The sequence below is a fragment of the Capra hircus genome, chromosome 21, assembly GCF_001704415.2.
Source record: "Capra hircus breed San Clemente chromosome 21, ASM170441v1, whole genome shotgun sequence".
Lineage (NCBI taxonomy): Eukaryota > Metazoa > Chordata > Mammalia > Artiodactyla > Bovidae > Capra > Capra hircus.
In genome coordinates, this window is record NC_030828.1 from 18,052,732 (window position 1) to 18,067,936 (window position 15,205).

Below are 15,205 nucleotides of genomic sequence, written 5' to 3' on the forward strand. Positions count from 1 at the left end.
TTGAACTGTGGTATTGAAGACTCTTGAGAGTCCCTTGGACTGCAAGGAGATCCAACCAGTCCCTTCTAAAGGAAATCAGTTCTGGTGTTCTTTGGAAGGAATGATGCAAAAGCTGAAACTCCAGTACTTTGGCCACCTGATGTGAAGAGCTGACTCATTGGAAAAGACTCTGATGCTGGGAGGGATTGGGGGCAGGAGGAGAAGGGGACAACAGAGGATGAGATGGTTGCATGTCATCACCGACTTGATGGATGTAAATTTGAGTGAACTCCAGGAATTGGTGATGGACAGGGAGGCCTGGCGTGCTGCGATTCATCAGGTCTCAAAGAGTCAGGCATGACTGGGTGACTGAACTGAAGCCAACATTTTTAAAGAGTACTGGAGTGTTCCTCCTGCTGGCCCATCCGTTTAGGTTTGAATAGTGTCTATGACTTAGTTAGAGTTGTGAATTTTTAGACAGTTTGCTTTTTTTAATATGTAGGCTTATCTATTTATTAATTTTTCGCTGTGCCGGGTCTTCATTGCTGTGTTTGGCCTTTCTCTAGTTTTGGAGAGCAGGGGCCCCTCTTGGCTTTGATGCAAGGGCTTCCCATTGCGGCGGCTTCTCTTGTTGCAAATCACAGACTCTAGAGTGTGCGGGCTTCAGTAGTTGTGACTCCTGGGCTCTAGAGCACAGCCTCAATAGCTGTGGTGCTCAGGCTTAGCTGTTCTGCAACGTGTGGGATCTTCCCAGACCAGGGATTGAACTCATGGCTCCTGCACTGGCAGATGGATTCTTTACCACCGAGCCACCAGGGAAGCCCCAAGTTAGGCACTGTTGATAGAATAACACAGAAGTGACTCTTCGCTCTCAGTACATCACATGGGCATGTGATATCTAGCTGTCCCGGGATTGCTGATATTAATTTCGATCTCTTAGGGTGGCATTCATCCGGTTTCTCCACTATAAGGTGCTACTTTTTCTTTGTAATGTATCAGTACATTGTGGAGAGGTGTTCGGAGACTATGAAGGTATCCTGCCTCCCATAAACATTTCACTCACTGAATCAAGCATTCATTGATAACACTTGTCTGAAAAAATGATTACTATAGTGACTGCCAAATAGTCATTCTAAGTTTCATGATTCTCTCTTCATTTATTAGTTGGAATTCTACTCAAAAGAAGAGCTTTCTCTCCTCCATCATTTATAATGTATATGTGTGTGTGTATGCATATATTTTTGTTGTTCCATCGCTCTGTCATGTCTGACTCTTTGAGACTCCATGGACTGCACCATGCCAGGCTTCCCTGTCCTTCACCAACTCCTGGAGTTTGCTCGAACTCATGTCCATTGCGTCAGTGATGCCATCCAACCATCTCATCCTCTGTCACCCCCTTCTCCTCCTGCCCTCAATCTTTCCCAGCATCAGGGTCTTTCCCAAAGACCCTTTTCCAGGGTCCTTCCAATCTTTTCTTTGTACCATATTGGTATTTGCCATCTACTCTAAAAGGATTAAATCATGTGCTATAGCAGCTGCTGAATTTCAACACCCCTGAAAATAATTAAGGAAAGAGAACAGGCAAGAGTCACTCTGTGCTCTGGGAAATACTGGAAGGACAGGTCTTCAGATACTTAAATATTTTCAGGAGCCAATATCATAAGCCCAGTTTGTGTGTCTCCTCATGTCTATACAAGGACTAAAATCTGTGGTGATGACTTCTCCTTGTGGCTAGCAGACACCTTCTGCAAAAAAATATGTGCTTGATTGCATGTATTCCTCCTTCACCAAAATCACAAATCACTAGCCATCCATCCCACCTCTTTGGAGCAGTTCCTCAGAGCTATCTGAAATGCTGTTTCCCAGTCTACAGTCCTCATTTTGCCCCAAATAAAAACTCTCCTACAACTCTCATGTGGTGCATTTTTAAGTCAACACGATATATATTAAAAACCAGTTTATGCTGACACCTCCATTGCAAGTCAGCATCACATAGTCCATTTTAGCTTTTCCTTTTATATTTGCAATTTCCTTCTCTGACTTTTAGAATTCTCACTCTCCTTCTCTACAATATATTTTGTATATTTTTTCAATTCAGAAGTAGTTTTTGTATTTGCTAACCCCTGTGCAAATAGACCTACTTACTATAATATAGTAGCTATTTGTAGTTCTTTCTGTCTTTAGCCTGAGAGCAGAGTCAGAATATGATATTTAAAAATTGCTCAGGCTTCCCAGGTGGCACTAGTGGTAAAGAACCTGCCTGGCAATGCAGGACACATAAGAGACCCGGGTTTGATCCCTTGGTCCAGAAGATCCTCTGGAGGAGAGCATGCAACCCACTCCAGTATTCTTGCCTGGAGAATCCTGTGGACTGAGGAGCCTGGAGGGCTATAGCTACATGGACTCATGAGGTAGCAAATAGTCAGACATGACTGAGCAACTAAGCAGCAGCAGCACAGAATCAAAATGTGATATCAAACGTGACTCAAGCTAATTCTCCCTGTTTGTGTTCAGTGCAGCTATGCATTCTTTGTTTGTTTATTTCCCGCAACAACAATGACCACTTTACCAAGCAAATTTTACCAAAAACTATAAATCAACTGGAAACTCTTCCTATTAGGGGAGTCAGTCTGTTTGATGGCTCCTTTATAGCAATTTCTATTTTATTTTAAATTGTTTTCTTTTCTCTGCGTGTCTCCAATCAGAATGAATGTCATGAAAGGGTACCAGAGTGACCCCTCACCATTCTAGTCTTCCATAGAGCCTTCCAGATAAAACATATAAATCTTTGTGGAATCAATGAAATCAGCCCTCTGGCTAAAAAAAAAAAAAAATGATTAAAGAGATGAGAAAAAAGCTGAAGGCTAGCAATCATGTCCCTTACAATTCCAGCATTTTCGGTTCTTCCCAATAATAGTAATATTTGACTTATTGCCTATTATGTCAGGGCTTCGCAGGTGGCTTAATGGTAAAGAACCCGCCTGCCAAGCAGGAGATATATGTATGATCCCTGGGTAGAGAAAATTCCCTGGAGAAGAAAATGGCAGCCCTTCCAGCAGTCTTGCTGGAAACTCCTATGGTCAGAGGAGCCTGGCAGGCTAAGCTCATGGGGTCACAATGAATTGGACACGACTTAATGACTAAACAACAACAACTATATTGTCTAGAGTTCCTTTTTGACCTACATAACATCTGTTGAGCATAGAGATATGGGTGTTATGGTATCCATTATTGTGAAAATTGAGGCTCATATGATTGAATAAGTGGCCCAAATATCCTGCTTGAAAAATGGTCTGGTGGTGGTGGTGGTTTAGTCGCTAAGTCGTGTCTGGCTCCTCCAACCCCATGGACTGTAGCCCGCCAGGCTCCTCTGTCCATAGGATTTTTCAGGCAATAATACTAGAGTGGGTTGCCATTTCCTCCTCCAGGGAAATGGTCTGGAATAGAACAGAATCTCCTGTAGAGAAAAAAAAAAAATAATTAAAAATTGCTCTTCTGAAGGCACATGCTTATTGTTACCAAGTCATTAAGAAATGAGTAAATAAAAGCTAGCAGTCTTTCCCTTCCTTGCCCACGTGCCACTAATGATAACCATGTCATGTGTATCTGTCCACACCTTTGCTTTCACAAAAGCATGGAGTCTTGAGACCTTCATGAATGCCAGGATTCTGAGAGTAGAAGACGTCTGCTCCACATGAGATAAGGGAACAGAAGCAAAAGACTCATTCATGAAGCCACTCTAACACTCACATACCGGCTATCTCCCAGCTGATAGTGATGGACTTTCAAAGAGGTTCTACCACCTGGAGCCCCCATGATGTCAGGGGCATACAAATAGATTTGCACTTACTTCTGAGTCTCATTTCTCCTACCTCATAAAATGGAGATTATAGCCAATTGTACCCTGAAGTTTAGCTGGATAAACCCATGATACAAAACTATTTTCTCTTCTTAAGAGGAGAAGGAAGCTTTGCATTTTCAATCTGCCCCATGCTGCAAGACCATGAGTGACACAGTGTTCAAGGGGATGCAAAAGTCTTTCTCATTCTCTTGGAGAGCATTCACTTCATTTGGAGAACTGAAGGGCACTGGTAATAACACCTGGATTCTTAACTAGCCATCCTTTCCTGTTTCGCTTTCTGCTGGGTGCCTGCTTTCGCAGCCAGGATCTTCCTGAATTGCTAGTGACATCCAGTTTTGGCCCAGAGTAACTCCAGTGAGTGGCCAGAATGGAGGGTTCTGTCTCTAGGGAAGGTTGAGGCTCTATAAACATGTTTCACCTGCAGCTTTCTGCATTTGAAAGAAGCATGAATCAAGCACCCTATCCACAATCCCTGTGACATCTGTAATTCAGGTCAGAGGAAGAGGAACTTCCAGAGGGACTCTTTCTTCAATAATCCATACAAAGTCAGTCAGTCAGTCAGTCAGTCAGTTCAGTTGCTCAGTCGGGTCCGACTCTGCGACCCTATGAATCACAGCACGCCAGGCCTCCCTGTCCATCACCATCTCCCGGAGTTCACTCAAACTCACGTCCATCGAGTCAGTGATGCCATCCAGCCATCTCATCCTCTGTCGTTCCCTTTTCCTCCTGCCCTCAATCCCTCCCAGCATCAGAGTCTTTTCCAATGAGTCAACTCTTTGCATGAGGTGGCCAAAGTACTGGAGAGTTTCAGCTTTAGCATCATTCCTTCCCAAGAACACCCAGGGCTGATCTCCTTCAGAATGGACTGGTTGGTAGTAGATACCAAATATGAAGTAGTAGTCCCCTACACATGAAAGAGTTCCATTCCAAGAGCATGTTCCTAAATCTAATTTGCTCCTAAGTCCAACAAAATCAGCCTAGGTACCCAGCTAACACAATGGGCTATATAGTACTGCACTATAATAGGTTTGTAATACTTTTCAAACAAATGATAACATTAAAAAAAAACAAAAATAAAACAATTTGAAAACTCCAGAAGTTGGTGATGGACAGGGAAGCCTGACATGCTGCAGTCTGTGGAGTCATAAAGAGTCGGACACAACTGAGTGATTGAACTGAACTGAATCTTAACAGTATCTTGAAAAGTACAGTAGTCAGTACAACAGCTGGCATACAGGGGCTGGCATCAACTGAACAGACAAGAAGAGTTACTGACTGGAGGAGGGAGAGGAGATGGGAGATGATAGAGCTGCAGAATTGTCAGCAATAGGAGACAGAGGGCAAGCTACCACTTCACTCACACCTGACATTGATGGCCCAGACTCTGGTTCCTTGCTGGATTCAATTCTATCTACTGTCCTGAAAAAGTGATGCAGTGATGTCTGGGTAGTAGCTCTTTTAACCTTGTCATAGATGACACGGTAGCACTGGATTGCATTCTGCCAAAACCTTCCTGTTCACTTCTACAAGCAGGTCTGGTGCCTCAAAAACTAACAGTACCCCTCAGATAAAGAAAACTCCATTCCGTTTCCTGCACCATGGCTCTCTTCAGTTGCTTCAGTTACTTCTTCCTCCTCTTGTCTCTCTTTGCGCTTCCTCTGGGCCTCCAAATCCATCAGGTCTTCATTAGTAAGCTCCATATTCGAATCTTTGAAAGTCTGCAGCTTGAAGGTTCGTATGCAGGGGACTTGCTGTACCTCTCCCCATACCTCCACAGTGGGAATTTCCCCAGAATCCAGTAACCCAGATTTGGGTTCCAACACAGTCTCTGACATGATTCTTCACTGTGTGTCTCTGGCCACATTTTAATTCAGTTCAGTTCAGTCGCTCAGTCATGTCTGACTCTTTGCAACCCCATGAACCACAGCACGCCAGTCCTCCCTGTGCATCACCAACTCCCAGAGTCCACCCAAACCCATGTCCATTGAGTCAGTGATGCCGTCCACCCATCTCATCCTCTGTTGTCCCCTTCTATTCCTGCCTTCAATCTTTCCCAGCATCAGGGTCATCAGGTGGTCAAAGTATTAGAGTTTCAGCTTCAGCATCAGTCCTTCCAATGAACACCCAGGACTGATCTTTAGAATGGACTGGTTGGATCCCCTTGCAGTCCAAGGGATTCTCAAGAGTCTTCTCCAACACCTCAGTTCAGAAGCATCAATTCTTCAGCGATCAGCTTTCTTTATAGTCCAACTCTCACATCCATACATGACTACGGGAAAAACCATAGCCTTGACTAGATAGACCTTTGTTGACAAAGTAATGTCTCTGCTTTTGAATATGCTATCGCTAGGTTGGTCATAACTTTCCTTCCAAGGAGTAAGTGTCTTTTAATTTCATGGCTGCAGTCACTATCTGCAGTGATTTTGAAGCCCCCCAAAATAAAGTCTGACACTGTTTCCACTGTTTCCCCATCTATTTCCCATGAACTGATGGGACCAAATGCCATGATCTTAGTTTTCTGAATGTTGAGCTTTAAGCCAACTTTTTCACTCTCCTCTTTCACTTTCATCAAGAGGCTATTTAGTTCTTCTTCATTTTCTGCCATAAGGGTAGTGTCATCTGCATATCTGAGGTTATTGAGATTTCTCCCAGCAATCTTGATTCCAGCTTGTGCTCCCTCCAGCCCAGCGTTTCTCATGATGTACTCTGCATATAAGTTAAATAAGCAGGGTGACAATATACAGCCTTGACGGACTCCTTTTCCTATTTGGAACCAGTCTATTGTTCCATGTCCAGGTCTAATTGTTGCTTCCTGACCTGCATATAGGTTTCTCAAGAGGCAGGTCAGGTGCCCTGGTATTCCCATCTCTTTCAGAATTTTCCACAGTTTATTGTCATCTACACAGTCAAAGACTTTGGCATAGTCAATAAAGCAGAAATAGATGTTTTTCTGGAACTCTCTTGCTTTTTTGATAATCCAGCAGATGTTGGCAATTTGATCTCTGGTTCTTCTGCCTTTTCTAAAACCAGCTTGAACATCAGGAAGTTCATGGTTCACGTATTGCTGAAGCCTGACTTGGAGAATTTTGAGCATTACTTTACTAGCATGTGAGATGAGTGCAATTGGGTGGCAGTTTGAGCATTCTTTGGCATTGCCTTTCTTTGGAATTGGAATCAAAACTAACCTTTTCCAGGCCTGTGGCCACTGCTGAGTTTTCCAAATTTGCTGGCATATTGAGTGCAGCACTTTCACAGCATCATCTTCCAGGATTTGAAATAGCTCAACTGGAATGCCATTACCTCCATGGGCTTTGTTCATAGTGATGCTTCCTAAGGCCCACTTGACTTCACATTCCAGGATGTCTGGCTCTAGGTGAGTTATCACACCATCATGATTATCTGGTTCATGAAGATCTTTTTTGTACAGTTCTTCTGTGTATTCCTGCCACCTCTTGTTAATATCTTCTTCTTCTGTGAGGTCCCTACCATTTCTGTCCTTTATTGAGCCCATCTTTGCATGAAATGTTCCCTTGGTATCTCTAATTATCTTGAAGAGATCTCTAGTCTTTCCCATTCTATTGTTTTCCTCTATTTCCTTGCATTGATCACTGAAGAAGGCTTTCATACCTATCCTTGCTATTCTTTGGAAGTCTGCATTCAAATGGGTATATCTTTCCTTTTCTCCTTTTCTTTTCACAGCTATTTGTAAGGCCTCCTCAGACAGCCATTTTACTTTTTTGCATTTCTTTTTCTTGGGCATGGTCTTGCTCCCTGTCTCCTGTAGAATGTCAGGGACCTCCCTCTATAGTTTCTCAGGCACTCTGTCAGATCTAGTCCCTTAATTCTATTTCTCACTTCCACTGTATAGTCATAGGGATTTGATTTAGGTCATACCTGAATGGTCTAGTGGTTTTCTCCACTTTTTCTTAAATTTCGGTCTGAATTTGTCAATAAGGAATTCATGATCTGAGCCACAGTCAGCTCCTGGTCTTGTTTTGCTGACTGTATAGAGCTTCTCCATCTTTGCCTGTGAAGAATATAATCAATCTGATTTTGGTGTTGACCATCTGGTGATGTCCATGTGTAGAGTCTTCTCTTGTGTTGTTGGAAGAGGGTGTTTGCTATGACCAGTGCGTTCTCTTGGTAGAACTCTATTAGCCTGTGCCCTGTTTCATTCCGTATTCCAAGGCCAAATTTGCCTGTTACTCCAGGTGTTTCTTGACTTCCTACTTTTGCATTCCAGTCCCCTATAATGAAAAGGACATCTATTTTGGTTGTTAGTTCTAGAAGGTCTTGTAGGTCTTCATAGAACCATTCAACTTCAGCTTCTTCAGTGTTACTGGTTGGGGCATAGGCTTGGATTACCATGATATTGAATGGTTTGCCTTGGAAACAAACAGAGATCATCCTGTCATTTTTGAGACTGCATCCAAGGACTGCATTTCGGACTCTTTCATTGACCATGATGGCTACTCCATTTCTTCTGAGGGATTCCTGCCCACAGTAGTAGATATAATGGTCATCTGAGCTAAATTCACCCATTCCAGTCCATCTTAGTTCACTGATTCCTAGAATGTCAACGTTCACTCTTGTCATATCGTTTGACCACTTCCAATTTGCCTTGATTCATGGACCTGACATTCCAGGTTCCTATGCAATATTGCTCTTTACAGCATCAGACCTTGCTTCTATCACCAGTCCCATCCACAACTGAGTGTTGTTTTTGCTTTGGCTCCATCCTTTCATTCTTTCTGGAGTGATTTCTCCACTGATCTCCAGTAGCATGTTGGGCACCTACTGACCTGGGGAGTGCATCTTGCAGTGTCCTATCTTTTTGCCTTTTCATACTGTTCATGAGGTTCTCAAGGCAAGAATCATGAAGTGGTTTGCCATTCCCTTCTCCAGTTAACCACATTCTGTCAGACCTCTCCACCATGACCCGCCCGTCTTGGGTGGCCCCACATGGCATGGCTTAGTTTCATTGAGGTAGACCAGGCTGTGGTCCATGTGATCAGATTGGCTAATTGTCTGTGATTGTGATTTCAGTCTGTTTGCCCTCTGATGCCCTCTCTCAGTGCCTACCATCTTACTTGGGTTTCTTTTCCCTTGGACATGGGTTATCTCTTCACAGCTGCTTCAGCAAAGTGCAGCCACCGCTTCTGACCTTGGACATGGGGTAGCTCATCTCAGCCGCACTTCTGCACCGTCCATTGTGGCTGCTGTGCTTCAGTGGTCACCATTCATAAATCTTGTATCATCATAGAGCCTGGTTAATAAATGTCCATTCACACTGCAAGGCTTTCAACTTTACAAGCAAAATCCAGTACAGATATTTCAGCCAGCCTAACTACCTCCCAGAAGTCACCAAGTTTCTAAAGTTAATCACACCTTTTTATTTTTCCCCCCATTCCTATTTCACATTGTTACTTGCCTTGGCAAAATGGTCAAAGATTTCATTCAAGCGGTTCCCAATCTGGGGTCTCTAGACCTAGGGATCCATGAAGGGAGTAGTGAAGGTCTTTGAGCTATTTTCAATATTTCCAAAATCCTGACAGAAATGGTATATTATCTGATATAAGGCTGCGTAGGCTAACTCAAATGTCAAGTTGTTCAGCTTTTTGCCCAGATCCTATCAGTTCAATGTGCAGCCATAGCTATCAGGAACTGATCTGGAATTGGAATTGGAAAGTCTGGGTGTCTTTGTTAAATAAGAAAAGAGAGGCTATTAGTGATACTTTAGGTTTCTCATTAGACAAACTATTTCAAGACATGGGGTCTATGTGGGCAAAAAAAAAAAAAAGAAAAAAAAAAGTCCTTGATGGTAAAGAAATGGAAATCCCAGTTCTAGCTGCCCATAAACTTAATCCACAAATTACCCTCACATTACAATTTCACTCTTGCTTATGGAGGTATCTCAATGAAGCTGTCAACGACTATGACTCCTTTGCCTTGGGATATATGGATCTGCTATGGAAAAAAGTCAGGCATTCGTCCAGGTAAGTATTAAATATTTTCCAAATTAGGGAACTCTAAAAGTGAAAACGTGAAAGTGTTAGTCTCTCTGTCATGTCTGACTCTTTTGCGACCCCATGGACTATAGCCTGCCACACTCCTCTGTCCATGCGATTGTCCAGGCAAGAATACTGGAGTGGGTTGCCATTTCCTTCTCCAGGGGATCTTCCCACCCCAGGGATTGAGCCCAGGTCTCCTGCATTGCAGGCAGATTCTTTACCACCTGAGCCACCAAGGAAGCTCCAAAGAGCTCTAAGGAAGCTGTAGAAGCCAGAGTTCCAGCAGGAAGAAGTGGTGGGTCCTGGAGTTTGCTAATTGCCAGGGCTGGTATATGTTTCTGGGTGTATGTGAGTGTGTGACTGTGTGTGTGTGTGTGTGTGTGTGTGTGTGTGTGTGTGTGCCTGCGTGCTAAGTCATGTCTAACCCTTTGTGACCCTTTGGACTATAGTCCGCCAGTCTCCTCTGTCCATGGGATTCTCCAGGCAAGAACATTGAAGTGGATTTCCATTTCCTCCTTCAGAGGATCTTCCCGACCCAGGAATCAAACTCACATCTCCTGCGTCTCTTCATTGTAGGTGGATTCTTTAACCCACTGAGCCATCAGGGAAGCCCCTGGGCAGGAGGGGATGTGTATGCATGTTCAGACTCGTGTGCAGATGTGCAGGAAGTGAAGTGGAGCCCTGGAGCCTCCTGACATAAACATTGGAGAGAAACTCTCTCCCAGGCATCTGCTAAGTGCAAATACAATAGACAGAGTTTACGATTTCATAGATTCTAAATAAACGGAGGGTTAAATCAAGTTCACCTGAAACAAAACAGCCTGTAATAAAGAGCCTGGTGTGACCCAATCTGGCAGGGGATGCTGATTGCACCTTTCCAACCCAGCTGCAGATGTAGGCTGTTCTCTCTTGCCAGCTCTGCAGCCCTGGATGAGGGAGCAAGGGTACTTGGGATTGATGAAAGGAAGACACGAGGTCTGCCTGAAACTACAGTGAACAGACACACGGGGAGTTTGAGGGACCCTTTCTTTGGGGATGAAGGTGAAACACAGTCAAGAGAGTCCCCTGTACCTTAATAGTCCCTAATGATACTGACAGAAGGTTCTGACTAGTCTCCTGGGATTTTACAAGATCCCAGTTGGCTGGACTCTTGAGAACCTTGGCCCAGTGAGTGTATTTCAGGGTGAAGTGCAAACACTCTGACCTCTCCTTTATGATGGAAGTCTAAATGGAATACCCTGGGCTTCCAATGCAAGGGACACAGGTTCAATTCCTGGTCGGGCAACTAAGATCCTATGTGCCCAGTGGCAAAAAAAAAAAAAAAAATCTTAAAAAAAAAAAAATCACCTGTTTTTTCAGTCTAGATCACCCATTTGCCTTTTCTATCTGTCTGACCCAGATTTCAGAAGACTCTATTTCATCTAGGAGGTCCTTATCCCAAAAGCTGTAGGTCCATGGCAGAGCTCCCATTCTCAGCTCCGGAAGGTTTGGCTCTTCGGTTGTTTGTTTCATTTTTCCCCTGTTATATCCATCCTACAGTATCTAGGGGACTTCTTTTCCTGTTGACATTTCCTCCAAATAGACCCCAGAATGCCTGGGCTGAAACCAGGATGTCCAGAGCCAGCCAGTATGAGAGGGCTGAGGGCACTGACATGCGTCCTTGGTGAGTCCAAGAGACCAGACTCACCTCCCAAGAGACCTGGGCGCCCCATGCAATTCTCCTCCCTGACTGCAGCCTGCCCTTCCGAGCAGGCTCACAGGGACTGCCTGCTTCCTCACACCGCTTCCTCTAATCCTTCTCCACACAGCCAGACAAGTACCGTTTTAAAAGCCCAGATCTAATCTTGTTTCTCTCTAGCTCAAAATCTTTTGTCTGCAGGAGAAACTCTAAAATCTTTTACCTGGTATTTCAACTCTTGATCTGGTCTTTACACTCTGATATTCTGTTGTCGTTGCTGTAAACTGCATTTACAAAATCCCTTTCGGCTCCGGCCAAGCAAGTCTCTGCCTAGGATTGCTGCGGATTGGCTAAGGGAAGACAAAGGAGAAAACTGCAGGGTGCAGAGACAAACTTGTGCACCTACATTTCCTTCTGATACTTTAAAAACTGTGCTTGTGGTTAAACTTTTAACTGATCTGAAATGTATCCCCATGTGGATTGTTGCTTCAGAACAGACACCAACTGTCTGCGTCCTTCTCCCTCTGATTTAAGATCTCTGAATCTATTACACAAAGAATACACATGTAGTCTTTTACAGGATGTACTCTTTCATGCTGCTAAAATATTTATCTATTCTACTGGTCTGTAAATTGTAGCCCATGGGTCAAATGTGACCCACAGCCTGATTTTATACAGCCTATGAGCTAAGAATGGTTTTACGTTTTTTTAATTACTTAAAAACATAATCAAAAGAAGACTATGTCTTGCCACATGTAAAATACATGAAATTAAAATTTTAGTCTCCATAAATTAAGCTTTACTGGAGCACAGCCACCTCCATTTGTTATGTTTTGTGTGACATCTTTCACACAGCAGAACTGAGCAGTTGCAACAAAAACTGTACTACCCACAAAGCTGAAAACACTATATGTACAGAAAATATTTACTTACCCAATCTAGTCACCAAACAATATAGCATTGTTTAAATTACTCTAGTTTAATGTGTTTTGATACCTACCAGGCTAGAAAGAATTCAATTTTTGTAGGGCCTAACACTTATAACCTCAGATATGCAGATGACACCACCCTCATGGCAGAAAGTGAAGAGGAGCTAAAAAGCCTCTTGATGAAAGTAAAAGAGGAGAGTGAAAAAATTGGCTTAAAGCTCAACATTCAGAAAACGAAGATCATGGCATCTGGTCCCATCACTTCATGGGAAATAGATGGGGAAACAGTGGAAACAGTGTCAGACTTTATTTTTGAGGGCTCCAAAATCATTGCAGATGGTGACTGCAGCCATGAAATTAAAAGACACTTACTCCTTGAAAGGAAAGTTACGACCAACCTAGATAGCATATTGAAAAGCAGAGACATTACTTTGCCAACAAAGGTCCATCTAGTCAAGGCTATGGTTTTTCCCATGGTCATGTATGGATGTGAGAGTTGGACTATAAAGAAATCTGAGCACCGAAGAATTGATGCTTTTGAACTGTGGTGTTGGAGAAGACTCTTGAGAGTCCCTTGGACTGCAAGGGATCCAACTAGTCCATTTTGAAGGAGATCAGCCCTGGGATTTCTTTGGAAGGAATGATGCTAAAGCTGAAACTCCAGTACTTTGGCCACCTCATGCAAAGAGTTGACTCATTGGAAAAGACTCTGATGCTGGGAGGGATTGAGGGCAGGAGGAGAAGGGGATGACAGAGGATGAGATGGCTGGATGGCATCACTGACTCAATGGATGTGAGTCTGAGTGAACTCCCGGTGTTGGTGATGGACAGGGAGGCCTGGCGTGCTGTGATTCATGGGGTTGCAAAGAGTCGGACACGACTGAGCAACTGAACTGAACTGACTGAACACTTACATAATTTGGAAGGTCCTCTTTAAGATGTCTGTGTTGTGTTAGTCACTCAGTCGTGTCTGACTCTTTGTGACCCCACGGACTGTAGCCTGCCAGGCTCCTCTGTCCATGAATTCTCCAGGCAAGAATACTGGAGTGGATTGCCGTTCCCTTCTCCAGGGGAACTTCCCAACCCAGGGATTGATCCCTGGTCTCCTGCCTTGCTGTCAGATTCTTTACCATTTGAGCTGCAGGGAAGATGAAGGGATACCAATTTACAGTTAGATAATTAGGTGTAAAAGTAAATATTTATTGAGTGAGAAAAAGTTCACAACAAATTACACATTTTAAAAAGTTTTGAAATACTACAAACATCAAGAAATCCAGAAAGAGAATACACTCTCTGTGTAACACACTATATGCATTAAGGAATTGGCACATCTCTGTGGTAGCTTTTTTCCTCCATCTGGGGGGCTGTGTACTCCTTTCTGGCAGTGCTGGGTCTTTGGTGCTGTGCACAGGCTTTCTCTAGGTGCAGCTGGGGTGGGTGCTGGGGGCTACTCTCTACTTTCGGTGCATGGGCTTCTCACTGTGGCGGCTTCTCTTGTTGCAGAGCATGGGCTCTGGGGCTCTTGGGTTTCTGTAGTTGTGGCTCTCTGGCTATAGAGCGCCGGCTCAGTAATCGTGCTGCACAGGCTTCGTTGCCCAGCGGCATGTGAGATCTTCCTGGACTGGGGATCGAACCTGTGTCTCCTGCATTGGCAGGTGGACTCTTAACCTGGGACTCTTAACCACCAGGGAAGTCCCTGGCCTGTATATGCTTTATTGCCCACCTAAGATGACAATAATTTTGTAATATTTTCTACAGGGAGAATAAGCAAGTTACTCAAGCTTTCCTCTGAGTTAAAGTTTAGTTTTTCATTCTTAATAGCTTTAAAAAATCTTTCAGTATAATGCGAAGTTGTTGGTAATGACAGTTTTAAGACTTCTGTCAAATTTGGAAAATTCTCTAGCTAATGTCTTTTCTACCTGAGCTGTAAAGTTTCAGGGCTTTGCAAGTTTTCTATGATGTGATTAATCTGAAGGACTCTTTGAATTGACAACACCCATTAGCCAGTTCCCTGTCAATGTACTTGTTGTAATGGTAAATTACAAATTTATTTTTGTTGACATCAGCATATTTATCAAGCCAGCAATAAATGAAAATATTTTTTCCAGTGTGTTTCTATGCTTCATTGTCTTTGTGACTTAGATTGTCAAACAATCTATGAGCTTATTCATGACTTCTACTTAAAACCTATCTCTTCCTCATGATAATTATGCCTTTTGATATAATTTGGCAATTTTTTATATTTTTCTCCTCAGTGTCAGTATAATTTCTGTTAATTTTATAGCTCATTTTTATTGCTTGAGTTTCCTGCTTCAGTTTTTTCTCTGACTCCTTTATCTATTCTTTAATAAATAAATTTAAAGATGACAAAGAAGTTCCCTTTTATATCCATCCAAATCAGAAGTCTATAATTTCTCACTATTTTATTGAAATGTTCCAAAACTTCTTTCCAAATTGCAGTTAAAAGAGGGTATTTACCTTGTGAATTAATTTTGTGTCTCATCTGCTTTCTAATCTCTCTCTTCAAAATGAATGTTAGAGTCCTGAAAGTAAGTGGAGTTCGGGGTAAACATATGGGGTTCACAATCACTTTTGTGTACAGTGTGGCTTCTGCAAAGCCATCCCAATAGAGCAAAAGCCTTCAGCAATGGCCACAGTTCCCCATGACCCCACCTTGAAGCTGTCCTGCTGCTGCTCCGATACCTCTGGACACAAGTTGAAATATGACAGAGGGGCAGTTAGAACA